This window comes from Cinclus cinclus, chromosome 10, assembly GCF_963662255.1.
Source record: "Cinclus cinclus chromosome 10, bCinCin1.1, whole genome shotgun sequence".
NCBI lineage: Eukaryota > Metazoa > Chordata > Aves > Passeriformes > Cinclidae > Cinclus > Cinclus cinclus.
Window position 1 is genome coordinate 15,398,766 of NC_085055.1, and position 13,003 is coordinate 15,411,768.

The following is a 13,003-nucleotide window of genomic DNA, read 5'->3' on the forward strand; positions in this document are numbered from 1 at the left end:
CACTGCTTATTCCATTGCCATTTTCTTCATTAAAAAAGAGAGAAGAGGAAAGGATGAGCAAACCCAAATCTAAACAGCAGCAACCAAACAAGGCTTCAGGTAAAAAGTCATTGCAATTTTTTTAACAAATAGAACCACTAAATATTTAAGTGAAAATTAGAAAAAAAAACCAAACAACTATTTAGGAAGTATCTGTTGTCAAAATGAATCTGAACTGGAGATTACCAGAAGCATAGAACTTTTCACATTGTATGACAAAGTAATATTTGAAATTTGTCATATGGTGAGCCAGCTTTTAAGGATGTGGGTCTCACTCTCCCTTTAATCTCATTCGGAAGCTATAGAAGCAAAGACAAGTCTCACACGTCAGACTCATACTGTATAATAAGAAACTTCTGGGGGAAGTTGAGACAGACGGTGTGAATTGTGAAACCCTGTACAAAGGCAAATATGAGAAACTTTCTCCTTCCCCAGTACATTTTTAGGATTTCAAACTTCAAATTCAGTTTTTGCTTTGCCTAAAACTAGTAACTCAAATACAATTTCTCAGATTACAGGCTATATGGAGGTTAATTTTTCACTCAAATTATTCTCCTCTAAAAAGTTAAACATTCATTGGAGAAGGAAGGTGACTACAGAATCTAGAAAATAATGTTGTTGAGATACAGATCTAGATTCAAACATTTTCCTCTGTCCCACGTGAATGGCCTAAATTCCCAGTCTTGGTTTTTAGCCTTAGATTTGTTACTACAGTCCAAGATCTCATTCCACTGTGCAGTGAAGGAGGCATTGTGTCTTCTACAGAGAAAATGTCACATTCGCAGTTAGTTTTAGAGACTTGATCTCTACTAAATCCCTCTTCCCAGACTATTTTATCCCATATTATATTACTTCTCCATCGTGTTTTTTAAAAAAAAAAAACAACCTGTGCTTTTGGTTGCGTTTTGTAGATTGGAGAAGACCATAAAAACTTGATTTCAAAATTAGATTATTCAAATGCTTCTGTCATTAATTTTATAATTTTATCTTATTTTCTCTTGCACAGTATTGTTGCATTTTGACTACAATTTCAAATTAATCTGTTTTAAATCAATTTGCTTCCATGTATTTTGGTTAAGAAATTGCCCATTTCACCCTCACGTCTAACCTTAAAAAATAAAAGTGGAATAAATACCAGCATTACTGAAATACCTTAAAGGAGATTAACTATAAATTAGATATTGCTAAAATTTATACTTATGAAAAGGCACCCTCTTGTTATAGTTTTTCTACTCTTACTCTAACATAGTTGCATCTAGTTGACACCATAGTAGATGTTTTTATTACTTTATAGTGAAGTTTTTCACACAGTTGCATTTACATCCACACTGCAGCTTTGACTGCATAATAAAGGAAAATTTGAGTTGGACAACAGAAGTCTTTAGGCTTAGACAAAGCTCTGCAAGTAAATGAAGCTAGGCTTCTAGGTCACTTTAAAAAATGTAAAACAAGTACCTTAACATTTTACTCGATTTTCACCAAGAAGAGGAAACCATGTCTTGTGTCTAAATTATGGAAGCAGCTAGCACTGACAATGGATAGGTATTTGCAAAGCAACTAAAAGAAAATGTTCATAACTTTACAAAGAGATGAAGTCAGACTATCCTTAGGCATGGATACTGACCCAGCTCAAGGCAATGCTATTTTGATCCCTGTGGGATAAGCTGCTGTGGAACGATAACACACATGGGCAATTGTTTCATGCAGTGGTATATTGTGATTAACTTTAAAGCAAGAATGCAGATCTTGTGGAGCTGAACAATCTGTTAAGTCTCCATTTTTCCTTCCTGCCTCCAAAACCAGTTAGACTCTTGGTAATGAAAATACATGACTGGTAAAAGCAGATTATTTTGAGAGTCCTGATTCGGTTCATATGCAATAATGGGAACACTAGCAAATGCAGCCTGGAAGAAGGAACTACACTGGTTTAGGACTGGTGCTGGTATGTAGCTCAAAATTACTGTCAGGGTTTGACTGAAAAAGAAAGTAAAATGGACTTTCAAGAGGTTGCAGTTAATGAAGTCCTAATTTATTTGGGGTTCTCAGAAGTCTTTGAAGGAAGACTTTTTAGGAGTAAACACAAAAAATGAAACACACCTGGGTGCAACAGCGCAAGAGGACACCAAACTGAAATTAAACTCAAGCCATGCACTGGTGCCATTCCACATTTCAGGGATGAACAATATGAAATCAAACCGGTACTAGTTGTTGCCTGTTATGTCTGTGAAATCAGATGCTTTTTGTTCTTTTGGCAATGTATTGACTTTCTTCTCAAATTTAAGGTAGGGCTTACAAGGTCCCTGCTTCATTTCACAACTGATGCAAGACCTCAACATCTGCATTTGCTGTAGTATAGGAAATGATACAAATTACTATTTTGTCTACACTGACAGGATTACATCTCTACAAAATAATAGTTTCCTTCTGATGTGCACTCATGAGAAGAAAAAGTAGGTTTATTTGGCATTTACTAGACATAGTCCATTTTTCACTCTTTCTAAGAGGTATCTACTTCATATAAGGCAAGGATTCTAAAGTGTAAAACCTAATACCCAGCTGTCCTAAAGTAACTGTTCTACAAGACAATTCCATACACATAATTGAGCTGAAATTCTGGACAACACTGTGCACTTGAAAGTTTGTACAGATTCTTCTCAGGACCACATTAGTCATCATGGAAACCCACATACTTCCCTACCCTATGTCTGCTTTGGTTTTGTAGAAAAATAAGTTTTACTAATAATAGCAAGGAAAACTAAAACAGTTTGGTTAGCAAACAAAAAATATAACAGCGACTGTAGCAGAGTTCAGAGGTAAAAGAGAATGACACATGGAAAGAAGATAACTTCTGGTGTCAAGGCAAACTGCTTTGTGCCATGCTTTTAACAAATATTTCAAGTGCATGAAGAGAAATGTCTCAGTGCCAAAATTTCACATGTAGCAACTATGAAGCTGATAATTTTTCCCTCACTTCACTCACACTTGGAAACATCAACCCACTTAAAACAAGGGATTAGCTTTGCATGTGTGTGTGCATGACTCCCAAAAGCTCCCATTGAGAGCATCTGAAAAACATTTTATTAAAATACAGGAGGAGGATATAATAAAAAGCTTTGGAAATAATAATTGTCTTTTCCTTTGGGGAATGCAGTAGTTATATCTGAGCACAAAATCTGTTTCTTGCCATGGTCTCTTCCCTTTGTCTCAGTTACATACCTGCTTTATTCCTATTTTAGTGCCTTTCTTCCTTGATTTTCCCAGAGCTTGTGGGTGGAAGGGAATAAATAAAAAGTGAAGAAAGTAAGAAAATAAAGAGAGTAAGTAAAGCTGTTTATCACAGCTGCTTACAGCACAGGTGCTTTGGAAGCTAAGGTCTACCTTTGTATGGACGTGCACACAGATCAGAGAAAGAAAACAGTGGAACAAAGAGTGAGTGGCAAAGCAGAAGGGAGGGGATATGTGAAGGGAAAGCAAAACTATCAGGGGGAATAAAATATTACTCCTAGAGGATCAGAGTCTTCAATTATGAGCATGATACTTGCCATCTATTAATGTGATTAAACAGGCAGACCTAGATCAGACCGCCACAAAGAGATTATTCCACTACTTAACAGAACAAAGCATGCAAGCTAAGTGCAAGACATAACATTCCTTTCTAGATGGATAAGACACTGACAGGCTTAATTTAAAACTGTTTCTTTTAGTTTTGCCCTCCTTAATTCAGTTTTAAGGTCTCCCTATTAAAATTTCAGGTCTATTCAATGCTTTGAATTTATTTTAATTATTTTTTCTTTTTTTTGTGTTTGAGTTTGATTTTGTTTCTTCTTTATTAGAGTAAAAAACTCCAAACAACAGAACAGAGCAGTCAGACTTTTGCTATCTGTATAAGATGCCCTGAAGTAGAGCAGTGTTACAGTGCAAAGTAATTTTTAGTGAATCTGCACCTCTTTTAGCAGGGTCTGTATATATAACTGGCAATCCTTTTTATTACAGACGAAATCTTAGTTGAATCATCCCATTACTCTCTTCCTGAATACTTCTTATCTTCCTGATTTGCATATATCTGCCACCAGTTTAATCTACTATCTGCTGAAAACTGTTTTCCTATATTCTTATGTGGGCAGCTCACTTTCAGCACTGACATCTCCTACTCTAAATTTTGAGAAACATTTATTGCACTGGCCCCTAAAATCTCATCAAATTTTTAAAGAACAAACTAACACTGTCAGTGTGTTTTTCAAAGTTCCCTGGCTGTCTATTTACAGCTTTAATTCCACCTCACATCAGAAGACATGGACACTACAGAATCTTTCACCAGGTGCAGGCATTCCGATGTACTCGACTCCTACGCATATCTCCAGTTTTTAGAAAAAGCTGTGTTAACATGTGGGCCCTTTCTCTCCATGAGTTATCAGCCCAGTACTACAGGTAGCATGTTGGGTGATTTTTTCCCTGTTTCTTCAAACACTAGGACTTTTCAGTCCAATTTTTAATTACTCATTTTACATGAAATGTAACATTTGTTTCCTTTAGGTTTCAGTCTCATTGTAAACTGCATAGGAGGAATCAACTGTACAACTCAGCTGTAGCAGCAACTTAGCAAAAGCTGAAGTCTCTCATTAACATTTGTCATAATTCGATGTGCACCTGTACTAAAACATACACTGCATTTTCTGTCACGAGTATCTGCTTGCTTTTTTGATGCTTTCCAGCTACACAGCTTCTCTTGCCTGCAATCCCCATCTGTTGTCATTCCTTTCACTCTATTGCTCACTATCATCCTATTATGTTATTTAGAACTCTGGCTTCAGACACTCTCCCAGGCTTCTGCTTCTGCAGTATTATTTTGAGTTTTTCAACAAATTATTTCTATAATTTTACCATGCACTAGTGTTCATTCAGGTTTCAGACAACAAATGACATTTACGCTGGTTGTACCTTGTGTGTGCAATTTAAATCTAATTTTGTGAAGTCCATCCAAAAGCTGCAAGCACTTTTACTTTGGTTTTATTTAGACTTATTTCAGTTTAACACAAACTGATTTAGTTTGTACCTAATCAAAATCAAGCAAATCTTTAGACTAAAACTCCATACAGCAGATTAGACCAGCAACTTCATTTAATAATAATTTTCATGTTCCACTGGTGCATCTTTAGATAAGACCTTTCATAGCCTGTCTCACTTTGAGATAAAATTTCTGAACCTTTTCTAGCTTTGCCTTCTACACTTCTTGCCTTCTTCTTTCTCTTGAATACTTTGCTGAGTGCATTTAATTACTTTTGGTAAGTGAAAAAAAAGTATAAATATATGGTCTGCCTAGTCAAGTAAATATATCTGACAGTTCATCATGAATGCTACAGTGTATATGGAAAACAAAATAATGTAAACTGCTCCTGGTTAACAAAGTGAAAGAAAAAATAAATAATTATTTTTCTAACTTGAAGCAGGAAAAACAAGACAACAGGAAAGAACACAAACTTACCTTTGGTAACACGGAAGTAGAATTACTGCTGAGGTATCCCAAGAGAGAGAACAAGATTGATAAGGATTTACTACCTAAGTAATGCAAGTGAAAAAGATAACTAAATCTTTCTTTGTTTCTAAAGAACAAGGACTGTCAATAAGGAACACGTGAACATGACTTGGCTACACAAAGGAATGTTTACATTATTAAGCAGAAAGTAGTTGGGATTGCTTACACTGAGAAACTATTACACCCTCATGACTTGAAAATCATCCTTGTCAGGTAGGAGTAGATCAGATATGGTACTTTTAAAGAAAGCCACAAATATTAAAACTATGCATAAAACTTAAAATGGGAGCTTAAACATTGCAATTCTGTGAGATCCTGCTGTCTGTATATTAAAGACTAGTTATAAGTAGACAAAACCCAGCTGAGACAAAAGTAAAAAATACATCTCTAGGCTACCAGTGATACAGTAAAACCAGATTAATAGTGAATCAACTAAGATTACTTTATCTTCTTTAACATACCTTAATTGAAACTGATATGAGAATATTCCAATGCACCTTAAAATAACAGCTCAACCACTACTGAAAAAGAATTTTATAAGCCCACATGACAGCACTGCATTATCACAGGCTCACTAAGAACTCAACTTCACAATATATCTAATTTCAAATCAGTAAGTGAATGTTTCACAGGGTTAAGCATTTGGCGGTGTTTGTGGGGAAAAAAACTTCAAAACAACCACCTTCCAAAAAAGAGAATTGAGTCTCCTGGGAAGGTAAAACCCCACCACGTACACTGCTGTATGTAATGTCCTCTGTAAAGAAATCTTGCTCCACTAATAACAAAAGCCCTGCAATTCCAACATTGACAGTGCAACACACCAGAAATTGCATTTCTGTTCTTAAAAGCCCAAGATTTCCTATGTCAGTTCTTCTGTTGTATTGCATCTTCGATATTGCAGCATGACCAAAGAATTCCCAAATCTTTCCCAAAACCTTATGGAGAAGATCTAGCAACTGAGTACACCCAGAGGTGGCACATCATGGAAGAAGTGAGAGGTACCATCAGGCATCCAAACCATAACACATCACAACACTGCTAAACCAACTTATTTTAGCTTTGGACAGAAACACCTGACAACAATATTCATGTTTTTCCAGGGCAGCATTATTTCCCCCGAGAAACTGTCTCCTTTTTCTCCAAGCAGCTCTACTATTTACTTTGATGTCTGAATTAGAGACAGCAAAAAAGCAAAGGTGATTTCCCTATGTATTTTAGGCTTAACAAACATTCTCCTGATAATAACTGCTTAATACTGTGTGATACCATTACCATGAAAATGTTTGATTATTTTGGAAATAGACCTTTTCAGCATAGCAGAGCATTTCCTGCGCTGGGACAAAATGGCTGCTGTCTCCCGGTCTCAACAAACTGTACTTGAAATGTTTCTAATTTATAACAAGAAGTTCCTATTTTATGCATTTGAAGGCCTCTGTACAAATAGCTCATAATAAAAACATAATTTTTTTAACTCCCTCTCGAGAAATTTCTGTACTCTTTTGTTTGCTAAGGACACAAATCTCTGAAAAGTCAAAGAAGACACTTGGATAGAATCCAGCTAGGTAGTAACTGGTATCTCATCCCTCAGGTTTAAAATGCAAATAAAATAGTAGAATTTTGAAAAAGGTTCATCTCCCACAGCTCTTTACTTAGAATAAGACTTATCTTTCCAAAAATTGTTTTGTCTAATATGAAATTAATTTCAGCTCAATTACTACTCGAACATCTGTTAGTTCCCCCCCCCCCATCCATCTGGCTTAAGTACTTCAAATGGCATCTGCTGTCAATCAAATAGGTTACATATCAAATGTCATCACAAAGGCTTAAAAACAAGTCCAAGATGTAAAAGTTAACTGTATAGTATCTTTTTTACAAATGGAGGAGCTATCCTTGCAGGTTTAATAAATCATGAAGGTTCTCAAAACTGAAAATCAGCCAGCCCACCATGACAAGGATCCTTTATTAATGCACCCTAAAATGGAAATTTTATTGAAAATTAAAAGTTGCTGGCATGTTTTGTTTTGTTTAATTTTTGTTTGGGTTATGTTGTTCGTGGTGAGGTGGTGGTTTTTTGTTTGTTTGGGTTTTTGTAGTGCAGGACTCAGAGATCAGTTACACAGTTGGGTTGTTTATTGAAAAAATTATTTTTTTAAAAAAATGCTTCTTAAAGATTTAAGTGCTGTAGGTTCCGAATTTTTGTTTACAACTAAAAAAGCCAGAAAAAACCCTGTATTTTTAAAACTGAAACAACTAATTATAGGGTCTTTTAAGTAAATACTGTAGTACTCAATATCCAAAATAACATGCTGTGCTCAGAATGTATTGATTTAATCAGAAACTGATTGAAGACGTAGAGGCAAACACTAAACAATAGGAGCAATGAGGGGTAAAGAACAGGAACATTCATCAGAACTGTTTGCCCAGTTACTTACACTGTTTGCTCATCTACATGTCCTGTGTATATCTTTTAGAGAACCCAGTTGATTCTGGCAAAACACACAATTCTGCAGTTGCATATTTGAGGCAGTTCAGTTATCCTGGTTGTTACACGAGCAGATCACGTGTGGAATATTGTACAGAACCACGGCAGCCTTGTGGATGCACCATGCCGGTCTTTTGTGGGTAAGTAGCTGAACATTTCACTAACATGACAAAATCTTCTGATTAGTGTAGCATTCATTAAATGGTGACAGATGCTAGTATTAATTACATGTTGAGCGGATCATTTTCCCATTACATTTCTTTTGTTACCAGCCTCATCATTCCAGTTATCAGCCTGCCCTCTAAGCAGATTAAGCACCAGACTTTTTTGAGGGTGGGGGATGTGTGTCTATATTCCTTGTTTGACCAAAATGAGTGACGGATCTTTCCTACACTACCCCACCATCTGGATTCCTCTCTTGCACTTTTCAAAACCTGCACTTATCATCTGTTAGACAATTTATAAGAAATGCTATTTTGTAAGGATCTTTGTGTGGCTCTCTCAAGCCATCTTACATTTAATGTTGGAAGACAGAGGATTATTCACTTGCCTTGTTCAAACAGGTAACATGCATTGTTTTTTGTGATAAACCTTGCCAAATTATAACTGGCATATCAAATGTGAATGTGGCATTACAAGATTGAAAAACATGTATAGTGAAAGGTATATGTGAAACAAGTTGCCATTTCTCATGTCAGTCTTGAACAAAAAGATTCCCATTCTATGTAATAGTACATGCACTCAAACAAAATGAAAACTATTCACCGTTCCCATGAATACTAGCAGGATTCCTAGAATACATTTTATGGCCAAGAATGATTTTTTATTTATTGAGTATATTTTATTTATATCTTTTATTTATTCGGACATGTACACCAACTTCTCCTTCATAACAACTCAGAGCAGTCCTGGAGAGGAAAAAAGAAAACAAAAAAATAAAATTTGAAAAGTACAAATGGCAAAGTCATTCATTCGGAAATAATTTCTGCCATAAACCAAAAGGTTATAAGTTGAAAGTTGACAGAGGAGAAAGACATTGGAATAATAACTAATTGAAGGATGCTCGAGAGTCACTAATGTGATTTTGGTAGAGAAAGTTAAATACAATCCTAAAATTTAAATCACCCAGGATTTTCCAGAAGACATGGGGAAGTAACAATGCCATTGCACATGGTACTTGTTAAGCTTATTATTACTAAGAACAAAAGTATTAATGGGAATAAGTGCAATGAAAAGATGAGAGTGACCAAGAAGCACAGAGCACTTCTTTCACAAGTGGAGACTGAAAAAACAAAACAAACCCTATCCAGAGAGTGTATTTATTAAATATATACATCATATATATATATATATACACACATATATACAGTATTGTTGCCTACACACAATATATCCAAACAAAATAAATGTAAATTAATTTGCATAACTGCACTTCTAACCATCAGAGAAGTGATGATCTGGAGCAGTTGTTCTGTGAGAAGTAGCAAAGGAAAAAAAGCTTTGTTACCTTTGGTTCACATCAAATCCCGTTTATGCTATGAAGATCTATTATGTAGCTGGATAAAACAGCAGGCACTGGGACTGGATGACCTGAAGTTGTGTCTTTCAGTCTTAAATTTCTGCAGTGAAACTGGCAGATGCTCACACAGGGGAAATATGTGGAATAGTTTCTGTGCATTTGTAAAATTATGATTGTTGACTTAAAATAGCTACTCAAAAAAAAAAAAATGTTCACTGATGGCTTGGAAGATCTCTCCTTCCACACAATCCAGATGGATGAACTATATTCTGTGAAAGCTCATTTATGCAACTAAGCTTCTTGCCCTAAGACATTCTTCTGTATTTGTCCAGGATTTCTGTGACAGTTTGACTTTATAGTCAGCTGATACCTGGAAATCCTGGCCATGACCACAGCCTTGGAGCTTTACAAGACATGCCCAGTAAATTGATAGCTGAATGAGCTGACTTTACTGCTCATGTAAAGCCCAAGCAGACCATTCAAAGAAAGTTAACACTGGACAGAATTATGGGAGCTTTCATACAAATCCACTATGCAGCCACAAACTCCCCTTTCTGCTTTTAAAGAAAAACAACAGACAGTTCTGAAACCACACATTTGCAAGAATGGGGCTATTCAAAGTAGCAGGTTTCAGCATTCATGTAACCCTGTGCCAGGTTGGAGGCTTAGACTGTGAGGCCTTTCAGGCAAAGACTGTTATTTATTAGGAGACTGCAAAATAGCACACTGGGAGTGTGAACCAACACTCCCAGGCCTCCTCCATGCTAACCCAGGATGGCTAAATATATGTTACATGAGACACAACTTGGAACATCAGTGATGCACATACCTTCAACTGCTATTTTTGACACAGGTCTCTCCTCAGAAGATTCCATAGCCTGTAGAAAGGTTAACTAGCATCCAGAAGTTTTACATGTATAGAAGTTAAAACTGGAGACACAACTTATGTGAAGGTGTTTTGAGGAGGAATTAAAATTAAAATTTGAGTGAATTGGGAAGTTTTGCTGGAATCAGATACATTAGCTTCAGAAAATATACAGATATATTCAAATACATCCATTCATTGCACAATACTCAAATTATCTTATTGCCATAAAATCAAAGCTGACTTTTTCAAATAGTGCAAACCAGTTATATTTCAATGACACCAACTTCCTGGCTTTGTACAACGAACATTTGCAGAACAATTTAAACTTACTTACAATGACAGTTATGAAGCTTTTTTTTCATGGTTAATGTTAACTGACTTTGGTCCATTTTCAGGATATATTTGGGCAGCAGAAAACCAACCCAAGAATAGATACCTGAAGTGTGTGACAGGAAACAGATATGGGAACCAAAAAACCTGAAGACAGTAATAATAAGAACCATCTTATTTTTATCATCTGAGTGCAAAAATGAACAGCAAAGACCCCAGAACACTCAGTCACATACCACAGACAAGCAGAGCACTAGTAGGATTATTATGGGGTCAGTGGGACAGGCCCACTACAAGACTTCAGCTACTCAAAAGCACATATTTTCCAGTTATTGTGCAGCAGTTCTTCCCTGAAAGAACTTATGTTTATTATTTTGGCTTACTTTATGGAAACAAACTGAAGACTTCCTCCTAGTTTAAAAATATGTTGTGTTTCTTTTTGGTTCCAGTGAGACATTTAAAAAACTTTCTCAGAAAAGTTTCTGAAACTTTACATCTTCTAAATCAGTATGTCCAGCTTGAGAAAAACATTTGTGTTTGCCTCTCCAATAAATATAAAGTACGTAAACTAAGTAATATATGTGTCAAAATGAAACAGATTATAGTATATTTGCATTTTTACTTCATAATCTTATAAACTCAATCAGATTTGTTAAATTTCATTTGTTTAGCGTCCAACATTTCTCATTGATGATTCTATTAGATTACTCTGAAAAATACTCATATTGCACATTTTGCAGGATATTTTAAAACAAAGGTTCAAAAAACTCTGCCAGGATATTTAGCATTGCTTATTTCCCTGTTTGAAAAACCAATGTTCTACAGTGGTGAAAGGCAGGACACATAACACCTCCAGGTACAATGTGATAAATATATACAGCCTTCCCATTCCCAGATGTTAATTTTATGTTCTTGGAATGAAATATTAAATTATTGCTTACCCCTCTGCCTTAAGTCTGATTACTCTGAAATGCAGCTAAACATATCTTTCTTTAGAAGGAATACTTAAGGATTGTTTATTTGCGTTAGATGTCACGCCACATTTATTTGTGGGGCATTTCTGAGAGTACACTTATGTCTGTTCTAAGGGTAAAAAACAATGATGTGCATATATTACTTCGCAAGACTACTAACTCACCATTTGGAAACATTTATATTTTCTCTTTTCCTCTGATTCCTAACCCAGAGCCCCATCCCACAGGCTCGGGTAAATCCAGGTAGAAGGAATCTCCACATACTGAGGCTCCTCGTCTAGACGCACTTTCGGCCATGCCTGGAAATACCATTTTGTAGCCAGCCCTCACGCGGCCAGGCGTTCCCAGCCCTCATGAGGCCAGGCCAGCGGCACTTACTGGTGGCGCCTGCCGGGTCGCTTCCTGGCGGCGTTAACGGGGCCCCTTGTCCTGCCCCCGGCACGGAGGGGCTCTTTCCCCAAAGACAAGCCCCTCGCTAAAGCCGCTGCCGCCTCAGGCTACGGGTCTGCCTGCCTGCCTTCCTTCCTTCCTTCCTGGGCGGCGGAGAGAGCAGCGGCCCCGCGCGGTTCCACCGCCGCCATTTTGGGACGCTGGCGGGCGGTCTCCATGGTAACCAGGAAGGGGCGGACATCGCGCGAGGTCACCGCTAGCCCGGCCCCCTCTTAAAGGAGCAGCCGCGGCGGCCCCGCGGTGCCGGGCAGGGTCTGACCCCCGCTACCGGTGCCACCAGCGACCCGCGCCCCGGCCGCGCCCCGGCCGCTCCGAGGGGGAACATTCCCGCGGACCCGAGGTGACGACCCCGGCGGAGGGATACCGACCGCCGCCAGCGGCTCCGCCGAGCGCAGCGAGCGGGCCGCGCTGCGGGCCGCGGCGGGGGCTGCGCGGGGGGCGGCAGCCGGGGCAGGGGCCGCCCGCCGGCCCGGGGCGCGCGCGGGCCCCGGTGGGGCCCCGGCGCCAGGAGAAAGTAGTCCCGCGGCCTCCCCCTCGCGCCGCTGGAAGGGGTTCGGCGGCGGAGGCGGCGGACGAGGCGTCGCTCGGTGCTGCGGCTTCAGCTGATAATTGAAGGGAAGCGAGGCGGCTGCTGCCGGGAGGAGGGAGGCACGGAGCGTCTGCGGAGGCCGCACCGGGACAAACTAGGTACCCGGGGCCCCTCCGCTCGGTCGGGGGGGCGCCGGGGGGGCGGGCGCGGGGCGGCGGGGTGCTCGCCGGGCCCTTCGGCGACTCCGGGCCGGGCCTGTTGTGTCATCCTGGCGTTAGC